Below are 12,696 nucleotides of genomic sequence, written 5' to 3' on the forward strand. Positions count from 1 at the left end.
TACTAACTCAAGAGAAGATGGGGCATTTGTTCATAATGTAAATTAACTTGATACCTGAGGGTTAAATCTCTTCTATTTTTGCTGAACAAAAACGGCCAGAGTAGTGAAAATTAATACAGTCTTTATGCTCTTTTTGTGTAACCAATACATTGGAAAAATGTTTTGCTGAGAATTCTCCAAATGAGAAAAAATCACCGTTGTAAAGTCCAGCTGTTTTCGCTGCCACATAGTGCTGTAGATGAGAGCAAAGAGACCTTTACTGGGCTGTGGACTGGATTACTTTTTAAATACTCTATATATTTTCACATCTTTTCTAAGGAAGAAACATGAATTTGGAATGTGATTGTCTTGGGTGGGGAGGGAAAAAGAGGTAACATTGGAAGGGGCCAAATACATTAATTTTTGAAGCCAAAATGCTACAAATAAAGAAAATTAGTGAAAACTTTTTTTCCTGAACCGAATGCCTTGAAAAGCCATGTACTGCTGTTCTACTATAGCTATGATAGTGACGATGTCCATTTTCACAGGAGCATGTTTCATTCCTCTATGTTACATGTGCAATTTAAAGAGAGAAACTATAAAATCTCCAAACCGTATGTAGGAAATTCAGCTGATACTTCCCCTAGAGTCAGAGGGCGTCGCTGCTGAGGATTTCATTCTCTGGGCCCAAAGTACAAAATTCCCTAAATAGGCTCTGAATAATAGCAAGACAGAATATTAGCTGAGGAAAAAAGTCATCTGTAGGCGTAGGCAGCTGTTTTACTCTGCGGTTGATTTTTACCAGTTTAGCTATTAACAATTATAAAATTAGGCTTCTGATCTTTTGATCATCTCTTGAAGACTGGAATGTTCCTCTCTATCCTCATTCCCCTTTAGCAGCTGAGGGAGGAAAATCTGGCCATCGTGCAATTACTTGGCTATTATTGAGCCGGCTATTATTGAGCCTTTGACAAGCATTGAAATCAACAGGGTTAAATTGCTGCCAAACACTGACATTTCCTGCCCTAACCATGACAGCTTTTCTGTTTTTTTTTTTTTTTTTTAAGAGGAGAGCGGGAAAAATATAAGCCAGAGCAGTGGGTGACTAAGGAGGACTAGAACTTGATATTTTGCAATTCATAAACTTAAGAAATGTTCCCTTAATTAATAACACATGGTACATACACACTCAGTGTCGCACTAAACGTCTTTCTATTATCCCACTCTTCTTGGCATGGTGCGTGATAGTTTGCTTATTTACCAGTTTGCTTGTGCAACGTTACCTTCAAAGGCAAAGTGCACCGAGGGATTTTAACACTTCACCAGTGGTTACATGCGCTGTGCAAATGAACAGATAGATAGTTAGCCAGAGAGAATTCAGTGGCTGTGGTTTGAGTTCACGCTGGCATGATGAGGGATCAGTTTAACCCACAGACTGAAAAACAAAAAAATGGTTTTAGAGCTTGAGTGTCAGAAATGAGGGTGTATTAGAGACCCGAGGATAAAACTGAATGAGCTGTTGGTACCAAATCATCGTTTGTAGAGCGTTGAAGAGCTGAATTCCCCATGGAGCTACACCGTGAGGTTTTAAAGTTGCTCTGTTGTCTCACAAATAGGGACACTACAGCTGTGTGGCGTTCAGAAATATAATGTAAACTTTAAACAAAACTGAAGAGTTTAAAAGAACTGATGTGTTGGATATGTCGTAATTCCTTTTAAAGGATACTTGAGTGATACCCTTGCATACGTTTCATCCAAGCTATCCGATAAACTTATCATCCTCTGCATTACTTTTTTAACAATGAATTCAAAATGAGTTAGGAAGTTGCTTCAATAAAGACATGGTATCCTGAGGCAGGTTTGTGAATTATAGTATCTCTTCTTTATATTGTACCTGTGGAAAAAATGTTTTTCTCCTTACTTGGTAATCACAGAAGCAATTTAGCAATTTGCTAGTTTGGCTTCTCAGTATTTGTTTTACAAGAGAAATGGCTGATCAAATGTTGTTCCTTAGTGACTTTTATCTGAATGTTCAGACGCAGTAAACTGTATTTTTCTGAGCGGTGCGACTGCAGCCCTCTGAAAATTTTCATTGATATATCAGTTTTTCAGCATTTGCCTGCCACCATGGTATTCGACCTTTCCAATGTTTGTGGTGAATTATGAAAACAGAATACGTGCTCATATAACGTTTCAGCTGCAAATGTACGTGCTCTTGGAGCAGCAAGAGTTATATGTCAATAAAAGCAATTTTGTTGCTTGAAACTGGCTTATTCAGCCCTTAGGAAATCCTGTCTGTTTTATTTTAAAAACATAGCCATTTGAATTTGTAGGTGGAGAACTTTAGGTCAAAATTTTACACCAGAAATTGCATTAGAATTTGAAGTCCAGATGCGATATATGGAAGGGGCGCAGTGTTTCTTTAAATGACATGCCTACCTTGTGACATCAGCTGATACGTTCAAGGAAATATAAGTGAAGAAGAAACTCCCATAATGCTTTGTTGGCGGAATGGCTTTGTAACTTGCAACAATAACATTAATGAAGTGTATAGGAGGAGGGTGGAGTAAATTTTCTTTAAAACATCTATCTAAAATAGTTGTTAAAGTGCTAGCCGTTTGCATTGTAGACAGCCTGCTGGATTCTTTCTCCAAATTCCTCTGTCACAAACTGCATGGTCGACAATGAGGTATCCATTAACTAGGAGGTTACTTGCTACACTTGGAGAGACAGCTGCTCCTTTGACCTCCCTAGACGCAGAGTTTGGAATGAATATGGCGCCAAAGAGCCATTTTGCTGGCGGTACTTTCCCCCTCTCCCTCCTGACAGCTGAAGGTGGGCCAGGTATTGACACATGAAAGGAGGATGGGAAAAGGCAGAAATAAAAGTGCTGCTAAAGACGACCGTATTTCCCACTTTGTGAGGCTGAATGTGCTCAAAAGGTGCTGAGTAAATAGGAACTGAAAGCTCAGTTACTGAACGGTCGTATCTTCCTCTGTGCAGCTCTCCCAGTAACTTTGGTTGGGATTCTGCTGTGGATTATGGGGAGTATGTCCAAAGCTTATTCTCCCCAGATGAGTCTGACAGATGACTTGACAGACAGAATCATACACTGGCCATTGAGATCTCTGAGCAAACTTTCATCGTTAAATCACAATGGAAATTAAATGGTCTGGCCTTGTCACTTGGCTGCTTAGAGGAGACTAGCAAAAGCTGATACTTCGTGGGCAACTGAGCTCCAGAAAACCCAGCTGAAGGGACTGGAAGAAATCTGCCAATGTTGTGAAGGGCAGGGTCTCAATGCAAGGTCATTGTCATGTCATCCATGGAGCAAGTTGCAAGCAACAAAGCGAAATGGAGGGCAGCCGTGCACGAGGCATTGTATCTTGTGTGCCAAGGGCAAACATCAATGTAGAAAACAATACCAAGCAGGACTCCACATCAAAGACGACCCTGACTGGTCCTGCCAAGAATGTGGTCGCATCTGTGCCTCTTGTACCAGCCCTATTGACCATCTGAGGGACCATGCAAGGCATAACTTTCAAAGTATGTTGTAGCAGTAGTCATTGCGGATTTAATAGGCTACACGTGAGTCTGCGTGTACGTGGCTTGCTTTAGTTTGCGCTTTTATGTTTGTACTGAGGATATTTTGCAGACCAGGTTTTCTCTCTCCAATGGGCAAACGGGAGGCAAATGTTAAGCTTTGTCTCTAAAGCAGAATTATATTTGAAAGCACTAATTGCTCATGATGAAATTAAAAGGGAAGATTGTCTAGTCATTGTAATTAGAAGCGGGGAAGTATTTATTTAAAAGAATGCTTTGCTGTTGTCGAAGAAAACATCATTCAGAACAGCGACGTTCTATTTTAGTGGTGCAGGAAGTAGGGGTTGGCTTTCCTTATAGGTTTGCAAAAGCATTAATGGAATAACTTCATCTCGGTAGAGAGATTCCCTTTTCTAGCCGTTCAGAAGCATTTGCTGAAATGGCATCTGCTTCGTATTCTGAATCTGAGTTATGAGCTCTGATCTGCTTTCACATGGATTCTCGGGTTCCATCAGGAGTTGCCAGAAATCAAAGCGGGGAGTGGAGGGGATGGATGCACACTATCAAATTTTCTAGCCTCACTTGCTCACATCACATGATTACCATTAAACACAAAATACCTTGGCTTGACTTTATAGTTTTATGTGAGGCAGGCTAAGACGATGGAGGCATATCAAGCTAACTGTCTATTAAGGTAGCGTGTTACTTTACATAGGATGAAATAATACTAAACTAGGTGGGTAGAACAAATAATGTGTTGAATCTCAGGGGTTCTGCTATTTCTCTCTGTCAGTTTGACATCTGCCTGCATAGAAAATAGAAACCTATAGGTAGGGAATTGAGCCTGATGTGCAGTATTGAACTGTCATGTACATGTTGGTGAGTGTAACTTAAAAAAAGAAAAAGGATGAAGTGAGCTGTAGCTCACGAAAGCTCATGCGCAGATAAATTTATTAGTCTCTAAGGTGCCACAAGTCCTCCTTTTCTTTTTGTACTAACAGGGGCAGTAGTGTTAGTTAAATATTGCAAAGGAAGGTTCAATTCCAAAATACTTTTACTGGAATGTGTTTTTTGTTTTTTTTTAAATGAAAACATCTCAATCTTCTCTTTCGTAATGTATTTAACTTTGGGACCGACTTTTGACAGGACAGTGGCACTATATGCTACACACTGGGATAAGGAAAAATTGTAAAAGTGAAACACATTCCTGTCTACAAAATGAAGAACATCTTATTTTTTGCCTGCTTGCATAAGTAATGGCTGTTGGATTCTACTTTAGACAACATGGGTTTGGAGTTTGTATAACTTAATTTCATGATTTTATTTTTTTAAAAACAAAACAGCTATTCATTTTGTAGAGAAAGGTGTTTCACTTTCCCAACCCTTGTCTCCGAGTAGTTCGTAATTTAATGGGAGACCAAATTTAGTTTTTGTAAAAGAGCTGGTTGAAGAACCCTGAAGATTAAGTGAAATGTTTTCATTGGATTTATTTTAAAATGTTTGATTTTAAATGTTCTCCTGCAGTATCTGCCCCCAGAATGGCAGCTCTGTGAGAAGCAATCGAAGGCTAAACTGACAAATCTATTCTTCCTGCACAGGTTTAAATGAAATCCAAAAAGAAAACAATCCTCATTATTGTGGAAAGGTTTTTAACATCCTGTCATTTTTATAAAATGAGGTGTTAATAACAGATAAGAGAATTTGTTAAAAACCTGCTTCATATTACACTGTCTTTTTAAACTTTCTTACAGATTTGTATAGGGTCAGATTCTTCCACTCTTACTCGCTATTGAATAGTATCTTACTCTGCAAGTAGTTGCATTGTGACTACTTGCTGAGTAAGGTGCGGTTCAGTGTGACTAACAGAGTGGAGTGATTTAAATTGTTGACTTAAATCAGACTGAAGTTGTCTAAATCCAATATGAAAATTTGTGCAATTAAAATTTTAGATTAGAATTTATAATGAACTGAATTATAAATGTGGTTTGGTTTTTTAAAATGCTACAATGGGTAGGGTGTCTTATGAATTTTACAAAACTGTTATCGGTAAAAAACAAAATATTGAAAAATAGGGTCTGAATCCTGCAAACACTTAATCAGATTATGTGAGTAAAGTGACCTACTTGATTGACTCTAGGGGGATTACTTGTGTTAAAGTGACGCCTATGCATAAGTGTTTGCAACATCAGGACTAGAACTGTACCTTTATTGTGACGAAGGTCAATACAAAAGTGATGACGGTCAGTACAAAAGAAAATTGTTTCTGTGTAAAAAAGGCAAAGTGATGTAGATTGGGACCCTTTTTTTAAAACACAGGCCATAAAGTTAGGTTGCTAACCCCATATTTAGCTATCAAAGGGTGAGATTTTTCAAAAGCATCAAAGTGTTTTAGGGTCACAAGTCTCAAAGACTTCAGACTGCAAGCCCTGGTGGAGTGGTATAGCCTAGTTGAAGAATTTTAGCTTTCTTGACTTGTGGAAGCTCAATCTATCAGAAGATGGTGTTGGTTACACATATAGCATGGGCTGTTTGCCTATTCGCTTTGTGTTTGAGTTGTGGTGTTCTCACAATAAGGGTGTTAATGCTTGTGTCTTTTCCGCCTAGGTGAGCATTTTAATGTGAAGCTTCTTAGCAGAAGAAATCTTCATGTAAAATCAGAACTTTCACTAATAATTAGGCAATAAATTAAAGAAGCAAATACAAAATACCTGCTTTAGCAATTTAAGACTATAAAGTGGAAAGAAACTAGCAATCTATAAATAACAAAAGTTAAACACTTTTTTTTAGTGGTCTTAAAAAGAAATCAATTTAACCCCCCCTCTCCCCGCGCAAAACAAACATTAATTTATCCACTCTAGTGCTGATACAGAGAATAGATTAAATGTTTTTGAGTAGTTGAAGAATTGTTTACTTGTGAAGTGTGTGTGTGAGTGAGAGAGAATCAGTTTGCAAGAAGCAAGCTTGTGGCCAATGTTAAGATTGGTGACAAGACACATCTGGTGTTAACTTTAAATCCTCACGTTTGATAAAGTGTAGAGGCATGGACAAATTGTAATTTACATGCTGAAACCACAGTGCGACAGGTTGCTGTTGTGGCATGAAACACCACAGAGAGTAAATAAATTTCCTGGGATAAAGGAAAGGGCCGGAGTGGATTGACTCCTATTGTCAGCTTTTACAAAGTGTATGCAGCACAATGTACCACCTGAGCTCCGATCAACTAAAGGAAATCCTCTTCAGCAAATAAAGCTTTCTTTGGGACTCAGTTTTATCAGAAAGGGGATTATTGGTTTTGAGGGTCACTCTGGAGCAGAGTTTGAATGAACTGAAGTTTCTTTCCAAGGTAAACACAGACCCGGCACAGAATATCTGGGTTTACTGTTACATACAGTCGTGTTTTAGGGGCTTGCACCTGGCCTTGCAGAGTGAGCATTAAAAGCTTGTGAAGAATTGCCACAACGGTATTTGGCACATCCTATTGACAGATCCATAGGCTGGACGGTTGGGCTGGACTTGGTTCTGGCCTTTTGCCAGCAATTTGATAAGCTTTTCATTGCAGCAATACCCAGCAGTTAAGCATTTGTTGTTGTGGCAATGAGGTGTAATTATTTAAAATCTCCATCCTAACAGTCTCTTATAAATTATCCCTACTTGTTTCTTTACCTTTTGAAAGTGTAAAATGCCAGAATTTGGATAGACAGATTCTACCCTTTTCCCCCTTGCCCCCGCCCCACCCCACCGTGGCAACTCTAAAAACAATCTCTCATCTGATAGTTCTGTAATATCTTAGTCATGACTTCCATAGAGTTCACTATGGGTTGGGGTTTAAATATTGCACTGTTTTTGTGCTGGTTTTCACAAGTTAAATAGATCTCCTCCATTCTATATTAGTCAGGCCTACTGTTTGTGAAGATATGGAAGGAAGGATGCACAAGTGTGTTGACTTCTATCCTACTGAGTCTTCTGCTCAAAAGTGGAAAGTTGTGTGCAAATCTCCACCAAATACCAAACAGATGAAACATCAAGAGAAATATGAGATCAAGTGAAGTGTGTGAGAGAGAGGCTGTCAAATTCATATCGCAGCCACATGTCGCTCGAGTGGTGAATTGGGAAGTACAAGAACTCTCAGGCGTGGGTACTGAAACAGATAAAATGCATCTTGAAGGTGGTTTGAGGCTTAATGATATCTAGTGACTGATCTTTGACAGGCAGTGAGATGGCACTGGTGCTTACCCCTGAATGGAATGAAACAAGGAATTTTTTGCCAAACAAAAAACTGAACTTGGTGGTGATTAAGTTCCCCATCTCTGGGTTTAGGAAGTTGGGTTCCCCCCAGAATAACTTTTTTTTTTTTAATGGAAGTAGAAACCATCTGGCTAGCAGATTACCCCTTTACTGTTGTCTGTTCTTAGTTTTCCTACCATAAATCATCTGATCTGGTTCTTCCCTATTGCTCTAGCACTTCCCAGTGTATAAATTGGCTCTTCTTTGAGGCACTGCTGCTTGCCTAAGAGAGAGCTTTCTTGTGGAATATAGTCTTCTCATGCTAAATCTTTAAGTCTAGATATTTTGAAGCATCAAAAACAAGTTGTTGTTTTTCTGCCAACCTCTCTTTGCATTCTGCTCTGCCAGATTAGACTAAGGGCTGGATTTTATAAGGTATTTGGGGTTTCTGCATTAACACTACAGTGTCTAAGTCTTATTTTCAGAAGGGATTTAGGCACTTGGAAGCCAAAATCATATTGACAGTCAATGGGATTTTGACTTCGAAGTGCCTAAATTCTTTTTGAAAATGACTTAGGCCCCTGAATCAGTTAGGCCTTGCACCGCTTAGTGCGGAACCCTCCCAAATACCTTGTGAAATCTGGGCCTTCATCAAAGTTTCAGAAGGGTGGAAGGAGGAAGTCTTCTGGGTGGGGACAAGTCAGTCCCCCTGCAGGCCACCAGTCGTCCATAAGTGCAGAAGAGGTGTCTGAAGAACCCTGTTTGTGCTGCGCATCCAACACCTGGCAATATTGTGTCATGCTCTCTGAAGATCCTTACTTTTTGTCTTCTGAAGAGTCTGATTCAGGAGATTCCTCTGAGAAGCATGAAAGATAAAATCTGTTTAGTTCGAGACATATGCATCTGTGGAGTGCAGGTAACCCTCAGGGCCTGGTTCCTCTGCTCATCTTCATGGAGTGCAACCTGGGGGATAATCATCAGCGCTGAGTTCCCCTGTTCACTTGCCAGGATTGCAGCATGGACGACATAGCTATAGACCCGCGCGGATTCCTGTAGGTGTGCATACACCACCTCCCACTCCTACCCTACAAAGGAAATATTTCCTCCTTGCGGAGGGAGGTTAGTGCTCAGAGACTAAAATATACTAAAAGACCTACCCAGAAAATAGACTCTTTCAGGCAAGAGTATTTTAAACTATGCTTATGGGTTATGAGAACTACAAATGCTCTAGACAAGCTATATATGCATGCATGAGGATGTATATCCCTCCTCATGCACCCTGGGAAGGTGTAAGCAGTGGGATAGACATTTTCCACCATGCTGAAAAGACGAGGAAAGTATGGGGCTCTCACTGTCGGTCACCATGTCCTAATGTCCAGGTTATTGCTCGTCTGTCTGTGTAGGTTCCCATTACCACCTTGTCTCCACCTATTCCCCCCCCCCATCCCCCCAGCAGATGGCTATGGCGTGCGGAATGGGACAGCAGCCCCGGTATGGAAGAGGCGGCCTTGTGGCGCACCATTTCTTTCTTTCTACCCCAGCCTCCATTTTGTAAGGCCAGAAGGGTCCTCAGTATGCCCCATTTATCACGGCCAAGGATAAATCTGGCAACTTTTCCAGGTGGTCAGGGACTTGGCATTTCTAACCAGGGGAGATGTTTATCACATACAGGGCCTACAGACAGCCAAGTCCTGATCAGCATCATCTCAGTCTTCTCCTTCTGACATGAAAACTATTAAGAATCATGTATCAGAATCCCGTCTTTCTGAGCCTTGCTCTGGAACGGAGCATCTGAATCCAAAGAGAGTGTTCAGAAGAGGGGATATCCATGCTTTTAGCTTCCAGAAAGAAATCTACTAAGAGTATATTCAAAGGCCCATTGGTATCGGGACAAGGGTCTCACCCTATGTCTACATCAGTACCAATGGATTCTCGAATTTCTTCAAGATGGAGTCAGGCTGGGCCTGGCAATTTAGACACTTAGAGGTCAAGTTGTTGCTGTGTCCAGCATCCATAATGCAGTGAGAAAGTAGTGTGTTTCCTCTTGCACAGATGGCCAGCATTTTTTGCCGGCAGCATCTCTGCTACATCCTCCTGAAGTGCACAGAGTTTCTTCCTAGGATCTTAACCTGGTTCCCAGTCCCATTGCAGGCTCTCCATTGGAACCACTCCTGAAGGTGTTTCATTACTTTCTAACCATTAAAATGGCCCTTTCAATAGCAGTTGCGTCAGCACACACGGTGTCTGACCTGAAGCTGTTTTTCCTGGAATTTCAATCAATATTGCACCTTTCTTAAAGATAAAGTGGGTACTCGGAACAGACACCCTGTTCATAGCAAAGATTAATCCCAGGCTTCATAGAGCGCAGGAAATGACTTGGAAATTGTCATTCCATCATTCTGCCCAGTTCTGTCACTCCCCATATAGAAACCGTGGTGTACTTTGGACATCCACAGAGCTCTCAAAAGAAAATCCACTGCATCAACCACTCAGTTCAGAGAGGTGCGTGCGTTATTCATGTTTTCTATTCTAGTGTCACAGGGAAAGAAAGCTTCAGCGTTTTCCAGGTGGCTAAGCTATTGTACCTCAAAGCATAGAAGTCAGAAAGTGTAACTCCATCTTCCAAAATGAGGGTGCTCTCTGAGCTGTGGCAACTTCATGGGTAGAAAGATCATATGCTTCATATGAGTAATTGTGTAAAGCTGCCACTTGGTCATCTGTTCGTATGTTCTCCAAATTCTCCCAGCTGGATGTCCAGTCATTTGCTTCTGCTTTCTGGAAAGGGGTGCTCCTCACTGTAGGATCCCAGTAACTATTAGGAAAGGATAACCCCCTTTTGCATCGGTATGCAACTGTGGGTGGTTCCCCTGTTCCTCCCCACAGCAGGCACTGCTATGTAAATCCCAATGTCATGGCTCTGTAGACCTTATGAATAAGAATAGGAAAATTTTATCTGTGCCTTACCTGAAAATTTTTTTTTGGAGTTCTGAGATCCACAGATCCAACCTACCCTGAGTGGGCTGCTAAATGGGAAGAGCTATAGGATTATTAATTGGCACTGACAGTTTGGTTGGTCATCAAATTCCTTGCTCAGCAGGAGATTTGCTCAGTTTAGTCTTAAGGCTTAATTTTCCTTACCGATATGGAGTGTTTAGAGATCTCCTTGGCTATTATCAGACATGGAGCCAAAACTCTCCTCCTGCTGATTGACTGTCTGATCTGCATCCAGTGCTTCATAGAGCAGAAATCCAGTGTCATCAATCTGTGCACCTCATAACTCCAAAAAGGAAAAATTTCAGGAAAGGCACAGATAAATTTTCCTATTCCTACATACTATAGTATCTATTCCAGGCATAGACATTTAGACTGGTCACTTCCAATGGTGCCAGGGTTTAAATAAACAACAATAAACAATTTATTCTTTGTTTTGTTTTCTGAGACCCCCTTTCTTCCCCCAGTCGTCCAGTAGCTGATACTGGTTATGCCACTTCTAACCACTACATTTATCTTCCAGTGTATGTAATGTTCATTCCTGGGCGAAAATAATAATAATCCAATTTTTTCCTGGATAATACTCAATGTTGTTTGTACAGGCAGGGAAGGGTCCTTTAATGCAAATGTATTAAAGGTCCTTTAATGCAAATGTATTAAGGGTCCTTTAATGCAAATGTATTAATCTGATCTTGCTTCGTTTTTCCATCTGCATAATTCACCTGGTTAATCAATGCTTATTTATTCTTAGAGCTATATTCTCGGTTTGGTGTGTAGCACTTAACCATACAATTCCATTGGCATTAATGCATCATGGTAATGTACCTCTTGGTCACAGCTTTTAAGACTTGCTTTATATGTGAAAATTGTGTCATGCAATGATGTGAAACTTTGCCAAGGAGGAGTGACTAAAATGTGAATGATCATGAGTCATTTTTGAAAACAGAACTGTAAAGGATATCTGGGATTACTGTCGCCTGCTTCAGAGAGCTCTTTTTGGATGAACATAAGTGGAAACCCTGGGATGACTCAGTTTGAAGATTCATCCCCTCTTATCTCTGCCATATGCTATTGAAAAACTTGTAGTGGCCCACCTCATTCAAATGGGGATGGCTCCAGGAGAGAGTAGGCCTGTTATCTAACCTAGATAGGTACTAGATCTAAACTAACCCGAGGTATCTCTCGTAGAGCTGTTGTGTTCTAGGGTTGGAATTTGAGGTAAGAGAGCGAGGCTACCAGAGAGAGCCCTGCCCCATGGTACTCAAGGAAGAGTAGAAATGAAAACAGCACCAGCTGGAGGGAGGGAGCAGCATTTGCCATCTGCCTGTGTTAATGGTGTTCCTTGCTGGTTGATTATAGGTAAGGCTACGCTTTAGTCACAAGTATTTTTAGTGAAAGTCATGGACGGGTCATGGGCAGTAAACAAAAATTCACGGCCCCGTGACCTGTCCATGACTTTTACTCAAAATACCCCTGACTAAAACTTGGAGGGGAGGGGAGGGGAGGGGACACAGGGGGGCGCCGCAGGTGCTGGGGAGAGGGGCGACTCGGGGGGGCGCCGCAGGTGCTGAGGCAGGCTCCTTACCCAGCTCCTGGGAAGCAGCAGCCCCAGCTCCCTAGCTCCATGTGCTGTCTCCGCTCCATCCCAAGCCCCGGTTCTGTAGCTGCCATTGGCTGGGAACCGCAGCCAATGGGAGCTGCTGTGCACACCCAACTCTGTGTGTGTGTGTGTGTGTGTGTGTGTGTGTGTGTGTGTGTGTGAGAGAGAGAGAGAGAGAAAGAGAGAGTAAATATATTGTCTGTCATCATGCGGTGTTTCAGGTAGAACTACCGAACAGCAGAATTGCAGCAGTATTTCTGGCTGGTATTTCTGCTCCTCTCCATCCGTGTTCTTTCCCGCGCTGTTGTAGGTGTGGTGTTTTTTCTTTTGTGACTGACCTGTAACTTTCTTCTCCTTTC

The 12,696-nt window shown here is 41.2% G+C and overlaps 1 protein-coding gene across 1 annotated transcript in view; it reads left to right on the top strand.

Annotated features, from left to right (window-relative positions):
• GPC4 (glypican 4) overlaps positions 1 to 12,696 on the top strand; it is a 109,575-nt gene that overhangs the window by 78,068 nt on the left and 18,811 nt on the right. The gene's annotated exons all lie outside the window — the stretch shown is intronic.

The sequence above is a fragment of the Lepidochelys olivacea genome (assembly GCF_965140295.1).
Source record: "Lepidochelys olivacea isolate rLepOli2 genome assembly, chromosome: 9".
In the NCBI taxonomy this organism is placed as follows: Eukaryota; Metazoa; Chordata; order Testudines; family Cheloniidae; genus Lepidochelys; species Lepidochelys olivacea.